Here is a 9,232-nt window from a genome sequence, read left to right as displayed (position 1 = left end):
GGTCTTGCTGGGACAGGTGGTTTTTCTTCAGTGGTTGTTGGCTTCTGTAACGTGTTACTCAGACTTCTTCTTTTTTCATTTAAGTCCTGGAAAACAGCCAAACGATCTTTGACATGAAAGGGTATTTGTTCCTCCACTGAAGTTTGACAATCGAGGTCTTCGATTAACATTCTAGTACCAAATAGTAATTCATATGGAGTGATTCCACCCAGAGAATTTCTTAGCAGATTAAGACTACGTTTGACACTTATTAGATGTTTGACCCACCCATCACCCGAACCTAATACCTTAGCTTTTATGGATTGCTTTATGTCACGTTTTTTTCTTTCCGCTACCGCATTACACTCAGGATGGAAGGGACTAGAATACCGCAATGAAACGCCTAAGCTAGCCATGACATCTTTGTAAGATCGGGAGCTAAACGCAGGACCCTGGTCATACTGTAGCGTGCCGATTGTGTATGTGCCGATAAAGACTCGCAAATCCTTTATAACAGTTCTGGCATCAGCCGAGCGCTGGGGCCACATCCAAATAAATCTTGTCCTAGTAGTTGTGGGACCGCATCTGTCCATTGTGAAGTCTGCGTGTAGATAGCCGAATGCTGTCTAGCAATGGTATCTGAATTGGGCTGGCTCAAAGCTGTGATATCTATAACAGGTATCACAGTTTATTCCAAATTCGTAAACTTGGACGCTCATTCCTGGCCACCAGTACATCTCTTCTAATTCTATTAGAGATTTCAAGATCCCTTGATGTGTCAGACCCTCTCCCATATGTGCTTCTAAATTCAAGTAAGCTCTCCGCTTCCTGTTTGGAATTACTCTGTCCCCCACTCCAGGGATTCGAGCAAAAGGAACGGAGTTTGCATCAATTATGTATGTGTACGTGAGTGGATAGTTTAGAGGTAACGCTGCATGGTTGCCTTCCATTGAGGCTTTTACTGCTAGAAACGTTTCACCGTCTATTACTCTTTTTGAGCAAGCGATTGTAGCTACGGAAGCCATTTGCACAGCTGCTTCGCGGCCTCATCAGCCAATTAATTCACTGCAACGTGAACGCCATCACGGTGATGGCTCAGTGTATGAATCAAGTGAGTCTTTTGTAGTTCTTTCTGTAAAATAACTATTTGTTCCCAAAGCATTTTATGCTTTATTGTGCCACCTTTTGTATTTTTGAAACCATTTCGAACTCAGTTCTGCAAGTGCTCGTTGTAAGATTCAACGCAGAAATACGAATCGCACACTATTAGTTTGGGGAATTTGCGATCAGTATTTTCAAGCGCCATCTTGAAAGCCTGTAGTTCAGCTCGCTGAGCTGTACAGTCTCCGAGTGATTGAGTTTTAGTGACCATAGGTCCAAATTTACCTTCGCGCCAGCGACCTTTGACAATCGCGCACGCAGCACTATAGGCTTGTTTACCCCCAATTGTGGGCTGTGCTGATCCGTCTGTATAGATTATACATCCGTAATGTTCTAGAGGCAGAATCTCGGTCAGCAGAGGATATTCGTGTTCGTATTGTGAAAATTCTTGAGTTTTCAAATAGGGGTCAAAAACGTATTCAACGTCTGTTGCAGCAAGAGAGTTAACCTTGTATCCATCTCCGATATAAAGCTTTTGCATTTGGAATGCTTGCTTTCGTCACTGCCTCTATGGCAGGTACAGGTGTAACAATCATTATTCGCGTTCCTTGTTCTAGGGCTCTCTCCTTTGCTACTGCAGTTTGAACCGCTGTCAGAATTTTTTCTGTAGAAGTGAATTTCACTTCAGCTTGTTTGTACAAGTGTGATTTGTAAGCTATTGGTACCTTTTCACCTTCATTAAATGTTAGGTATGTGAATCTGCATCTCCCTGGGATGATTCGGATCACAAGGTTGCGCACATTGTAGGGTGTCTTGAACTATGTTTTTGCTAACATATCTGTTTGCACTGAACACAAAATTTCTGTGTGTGTTTGAGGCCAATTAGTTAGTTTGAAATCAGGTTTAATTAGTTTGTAGAGAGGTTTACCCCTTTCTGGGTAATTTAGTACATAAGTTCTTCCAAAATTCAGGAAACCTAGAATTGACTGTAAGTTCTTCAGCGTTTTTGGAGGTTGGAGCAGCGCACATTTCTCTAAGAAGTTTGCTGCCAGGCTTTTGCCTTCACTTGATAACTCGTAACCTAAAAATAGGACATTGAGGTGGGCAATTCGTGATTTCTTAAAGTTGAATTTCTACCGTTCAGAAGCAACCCCAAGTATTATGGTGTTTACTCTTTTCAAGAGCCTGTCCAAATCGTCATCTGTAAGATAGATGTCATTGACATATGATAATTCCTCATCATCATACATTTGTAGTATTTCTGCTACTGTAGCTGAAAACAACCCCGGACTATTCTTAAATCCCTGGGGGAGACGGCAAAATTGCCGCTATGCCCCCAAGATTGAGAAAGCGGTCAAATGCCTGCTTTCTGGTGCAATGTTTTGACAGAAAAACCCATTTGAAATATCTAATGTAGTTTTATATTTTTTGCGCACGATGTTATTCATCAGTGCTGTACTATGTGAATTTTGAACTGCAAAGGTTTTGCAACAAGAGTTCAGGTGTCTGTAATCCAAAACTAGACAATATGTATTGTCTGGTTTGGAGACAGAAAACAAAGGATTGTTCATAGATGATGTGCATGTTTCAATCACCCCTTGATATTCAAGTTGATCTAAGATCTCCCTGACTTGTTTTTTAGCTTCTTGCTTGACCGGATACTGCCTTTGAGCATCATCCGCATCCGCATCAACAACACCGGAGGAGGCATTGCCATCATCCACAGGAACACCATCCGCATCACGACCAACACCGACGACACCCTCGCACCCGCCGAGCACCTGCACTTCCAGGTCCACATCAACCCCAAGACCACCCTCAGAGGCACCCTCATCTACAGACCCCCGGGACCACGCACACAATTCAGCGAAGACATCGCCGACTTTATCAGCCCGCACGCCCTCCCCTCCGCTGACTACATCCTCCTCGGGGACCTCAACTTCCACCTGGAGAACAACAACGACCGCAACACCACCACCCTGCTGGACAACCTCGCCAACCTCGGACTCAAGCAGCTGGTCACCACCCCCACCCACTACGCTGGACACACACTCGACCCCGTCTTCTCATCCAGCAAGGACATCGCCTTCAGCCACGCCACCGGACTCCACTGGACGGACCACAGCTGCGTCCACTTCAGCTTCAGAAGGACCACGATCCACCTCCACCAGCAACAGGTTGCACGCAGAAGCTGGAACAAGATCACAGCCGACCAGCTCGCGACCGCCCTGAGCAAGAACCCACCCACCAGCGCACCGAACCCCAACCAAGCGGCCACCAACCTCACGAAGTGGATCAGCGACTGCGCAGATGACCTCGCCCCTCTGAAGACCCCGCCTAGCAGACCCGGCAGCAAGAAAGCCCCATGGTTCACCGATGAACTCAAGAGCTCCAAGAAGAACGGCCAAGCCCTCGAGAGAACCTGGCGCAGAGACTGCCCTCAAGCTCGCCACCCGAAAACACCACCAACTCATCCACGCCACCAAGAAAACCACATTCAAGGAACGACTGGACAACAACGCACACAACAGCAAGGAACTCTTCAACATTTTAAATGAGCTCTCCAACCTCAACGCCGGAAACAACGACATCACCCCTTTGCAAGACCTCTGCAACTCCCTCGCCTCCTACTTCCACAACAAGATCGCGGACATACACAACAGCTTCAGCACTCAACCGACGCACGCCACGACCGAACCACCGCCCCCACCACCACCCTCCGCGCCTGGACCCCGATCAGCACCGAAGACACCGTCCGCACAATGAACTCCTTCCACTCCGGATCTCCTACCGACCCCTGCCCTCACCACGTCTTCAACAAGGCCGACGCTGTCATCGCACCCCACCTGCGGGACATCATCAACACCTCCTTCGACACCGCTACCTTCCCGGAGAGCTGGAAGCACGCCGAACTCAGCGCTCTACTATAGAAGCCATCAGCCGACCCCACCGACCTCAAGAACTACCGCCCCATCTCGCTGCTCCCGTTTCCTGCAAAAGTCATCGAGAAAACTGTCAACAAGCAGCTGGCCGCCTTCCTCGAGACGAACGGATCCCTCGACCTCTCGCAGTCTGGCTTCTGGGCCAACCACAGCACCGAGACCGCCCTGATCGCAGCCACCGATGACATCCGAGCTCTGCTTGACAACGGAGAAACAGCGGCCCTCATCCTCCTAGACCTCTCCGCGGCCTTCGACACTGTCTGCCACCGTACACTAGTGCAGCGACTTAGCAACGTCGGATTCCAGGGGAAGGCACTGGAGTGGATCATCTCCTTCCTCGCCGGTAGGACACAGAGAGTCCGCCTCCCCCGTTCAGATCTGAAGCCACCGAAGTCATCTGCGGCGTTCCTCAAGGCTCCTCGCTCAGCCCAACCCTCATCAACGTGTACATGAGCCCCCTCGCAGACATCGCACGCCAGCACAACCTCAACATCATCTCCTACGCCGACGATACCCAGCTGATTCTCTCCCTCACCAACGACCCCGCCACCGCCAGAGCCAACCTCTACGAAGGGATGAAAGAGGTAGCCGAATGGATGAAGAACAAGCCGCCTGAAACTGAACTCGGACAAGACGGAAGTCCTCATCCTGGGATCCTCACCCTCCGCCTGGGACGACTCCTGGTGGCCCCCGCCCTAGGCAGCGCACCCAAACCAACAGACCACGCACGCAACCTGGGCTTCATCCTGGACTCCACCCTCTCCATGACCAGACAAGTCAACGCCGTCTCCTCGTTGTGCTTCAACATCCTGCGCATGCTACGAAAGATCTTCCGGTGGATCCCCACCGAGACCGGGAAGACGGTCACCCAGGCCCTCGTCACCAGCCGTCTGGACTACGGCAACTCCCTCCACGCCGGAACCACCACCAAACTCCAGAAAAGACTTCAGCGGATCCAGAACGCCTCAGCACGACTCATCCTGGACATCCCCCGCCGCAGCCACATCTCCGGACACCTGGGAGACCTGCACTGGCTCCCGGTCACCAAGAGAATCACCTTCCGACTTCTCACCCACGCACACAAAGCCCTACACAGCCAAGGACCAGAATACCTCAACAGCCGCCTCAACTTCTACGCTCCCAAACGCCAGCTTCGATCGACCGGCCACGCTCTCGCCACCGTCCCCCGCATCCGAAGAGCCACGACAGGGGGACGGTCCTTCTCCTACCTCGCCGCCAAGACATGGAACTCCCTCCCGACCCACCTCCGCCTGACCCAAGACCACCTCGTCTTCAGGAAGCAACTCAAGACCTGGCTGTTCGAGCAGTAGCGGACCCCCTCCCCTAGCGCCTTGAGACCCTCTGGGTGAGTAGTGCGCTATATAAATGCTTTGATTGATTGATTGATTGATAGGTTGATTTTTTAACTGGATTTTATGATGAGGAGAGTCCTCATTCCATCCTACATGATTCTTATATAATGCTGGGGCTTGGACCACTGCCCATTTCCTGGCATATGTATATGTTTTATGAATTGGAATTTGATTTGAGAAGGCTGGCATAATTATCTCTTTGCCGTGTGGGCACTCCCTTACAACTGCAGGTGGCCAGTCTTTTTCAGCTAGAAGTATGTAATAACCCTTGGAAAGCTTGTCCCAGAAGAGAGCTTGTATTATTCTAGGTATGTCCCCCTCCATCCGGAGTGTTACTTCATATAACTTGTGGGGTACACTAACCCTGGTGTCTGCAGTTGCAACTCTAATGTTTTCATTCAAGTCCACTGTCTCCAGATGATCCTTCAGGATCCTGCAAACTATGGTTACTTCTGCTGCGCTATCTAGCATTGTCTGGGCCCACTCCCCGTTCTTGAGTTGTGTACTCAGAATCCTCGGCATGTCTGATCTTTATGCTTGCTACCTTCTTTTTGAAAAGTTTAGTTTTTTTACTTTGGTGAACGGGTTCTTTGTCTTTGGACTTGACGAGTTCTTCTTTGTGTTCTGACCGTCCTCTTCTTTCCGATTTCTGCGAGGAAGTCTGAAAAGATCGAGAGGGACGTGTGTCATTATCTTGATATCTATCAGGTTTTCTTAAAGTATCCCTATTTCTAAGGTTATACCTTTTTTCAGAGGGCTCCCGTTGGGGAGACCTACCTCCCCTTTGGGGAGATCTTCCTCTGGACTGAGAATGTTTCTCTTTAGGAAGTGCCTGTTTATTGTTTTTCCACTTCTTTTTAGGAGTAGTGAGATTATTTTTAATAAACACTTTTTCTGGATTTTCTGTTAATTCGGGTTTTACTGGTTTCCCACCCAAACTATCTCTTTCTACTTCTTCATTTATTTTTTTCAATAATTCTTGCAAGCTCATATGGTTGGTCTGTTATATCTGTTTCTTTTAACTTTTGGCGGATAGCCACTTATGCTGCTTCACCTTTAATGTTAGCTAATAATATAGCTGAGACCTGTTTGAAATCTTTCAGTAATTTCATACCCAGATTTGAGGCCGGTTCTGGACCGTATTCATTTTGAATCTGTCTCAGAATGTCTGGTATTACCGCCATGGACGGTACACCCAGGTGTTTATGTGTAGATTGAAGCAAAGTCTATGCCCCAAGTGTCACAGTCCTCCACATGTGGTACTATCCCCATTAGTAAACAGATTGTCAGTGTTTCTCATTAGGTGTACTATCAGTGAATACTGCCTCTATTTGAGTAATTTTCTGTGCTAACCAAAACAGAATTTGTTCCCTTTTGGCAGGCAATCTTCCAATAACTGATTGTATAGTCTGTGGTGTGATTTTATTTGTGTTCCTCTGGTGAGGGGTGTGTTGTGGAACCCTTACAGTAGGTTGAACTGTTAAGGTCCGCATGACATATTGAACCAATTGTCTAAGTATTTTAATTAACTGTTTCAGCTGGCCTAACAATTCTCTACCTGTCATATTTTCTATGTCAGGATGTGGTGTATAGCTGGCTAGTACCGGCCATGTAGCTCCTGGTCTACCTAGTGGACCGAGCCTGGTAATGTGATTTTCATGTTTTAGGGCGCCTTTAAACCAGAACTGATGCTCTTGGTAAGTTAATGGAATTTCAATGTCCTCATAAGGAACATATTCCTCTGGAGGTTCCTCTACTTTGTAGTAGTGGGACTCGTATGTTCCTCCGTCTGCCGGAGGGAGGATATTGTATCCATGAATAGAATACCTCAGTTTGCCGATATTCATGTGCCTCTATAACAAAGATTACTTTACCACCTCTCGATGATACTCCATTATTTATGAGTTTGTAAGTTATAGTTTTCCTTACATTTACCAGGATCTTTATAACATCTGGGTCATTCTGCAGCCTATTTCTGTCATCTAAATCTGCTTGTGCTGCTGCTGCAGCGAATTCTTCGTCAGTAATCATTATTTTACTGACTGAAGAGTTTGCAGAACAGCTTTCAAGGAAACAAAGATTAGGTGCACAATATTTTGGAAGACTGTATCCTTCAACGTTGAACAAACCAAAAACAAATACATAGGATTTTCGTCCTACTCAGTTCTGGCGGATATTATCCTTTCACCCACTCCAGACGTCTATTGGAGTATTTTACGGGAAAAGGGGTCTGTGTGAAAAGCAAGACTGAGGTATTCTAGAATCTAGGGTTAAATTATCGCCTTACCAAACGTTGGGCACCATGTAGTGTAGTTCCTATATTCCCAATAGGCTCTGCGCATTGGAATAACATATACTATAGTTTAGACGTAGGACTGAGGTCGACTAGGTCTCTATCGTATATATTAAACTTAATTGTGAGTGCTAGCTAGCTCAGAGGTCACTAGAAACTTTCTCGAATAAACAAGAAGGGATTCGTTTATGACAACTGCATAAACAAGACAACTTTGTTTCCCAAGAATAAGAAATCAATCTCTAGATTCGTGGAAACAATAGATAACTATTTTACTCCGTCAATCGTGCATGCTTCGTTTCACCAGAGGTGCTGAGAAAATAGAGAGACGGGCGTTTTCAATAAAAAGTATTTATTGAACAGTCTTTTTTCTCAAGCATAAGAAATGTACTGCTACAATCGTAATACTGGCTATGAAGTACAGGGCATACAATACGAAAAGTATTATAAAGTAGTTCTGTAAAAGCATGATATAGTTTCTATGCCATAAATTGCTTTAAAACATATAAAATACATACAGTGATAACATAATGACTAAAAGTAGTCAACTGGTGCTTCTAAAATACGCCTACCCCGCTGTACCTAACCTAAGTCTAGTACAAGGGAAGGAGTAAGTGAGTAGTAGCTTAAGTTTAGTATTTCTCTGCCAAGAATCTAACCAAGAATTCTCTAAGGGTCTAATCAGCTCCGTACCTTGGTTTAGAATGAAGGAGGTCTTGTATCTCTCTCTCAGGACTTGATTTCCCAGCAACCCGCAAGGGTAGCCTGGAAACACTGGAGCTGGATTTCTCGACAGGAGAAAAGACAGAGTCTCTCAGTGCGTCAGCTGGAGGGTCGGCTTCCTTCGGCACTTGCTGCTGCAGGGCGTCGGGCAAGTAGTTTGTCGATCTGCTCCAAACCACTGTGTGTTTGTCTGGGCAAATCTAGGCTTATTTATACTTTGAAGGTGCCGAGTTTGACGTATGATTGGACTTAATAATGTTATCAAAGACTCAGTTCTTCGAAAACTCCATGATTTCCTAGATAAATTAGTATTCAGGCAAGGGGATGTCCCTAGCTGCTGAAGGCGGGATTTTCTAAGAAATCGTTGTTAATTCTTGGAACTTAGTGGAAGTAGCCATGCCGTATATGGGCTGCATAGGCTCAGTCTAAATATGGTATTGATTTCTATGCCTATATAAGGATTGGATAATGTATACCTATATAAGGGCATGAATCAGGAAAATTTACACTAGGGTCCTAGATTTATTTACAACAAGGAGTCCTTCTGAGTTTCTTCTTCCTTGTCTATGCTCCCCTGGTGCATGTGTCTCAGTTGTCCGTATTTCATCCACTGCATCTCCGGCATCTGAAATTCCTTTTTTAAGTAATCAAATGTGGATGTGCAGTTGGCGTCCCAAACATCTGCGAGCATGATGAGGCCAGTGTTGTCCCAACCACAGAAGCCCCTCAGCGCCACCACTTGTCTCAATCTTGCCCGTTCCCATAGCCTCATGCAAAGCATAAGCCTCTTGTCCTACTTTTTAATTTTTTTATTTATTGTT

Source organism: Lissotriton vulgaris, chromosome 7, assembly GCF_964263255.1.
Source record: "Lissotriton vulgaris chromosome 7, aLisVul1.2, whole genome shotgun sequence".
Taxonomy (NCBI): domain Eukaryota; kingdom Metazoa; phylum Chordata; class Amphibia; order Caudata; family Salamandridae; genus Lissotriton; species Lissotriton vulgaris.
The sequence above is the reverse complement of the archived record's forward strand: the minus strand, read 5'-3'. Positions refer to the sequence as shown.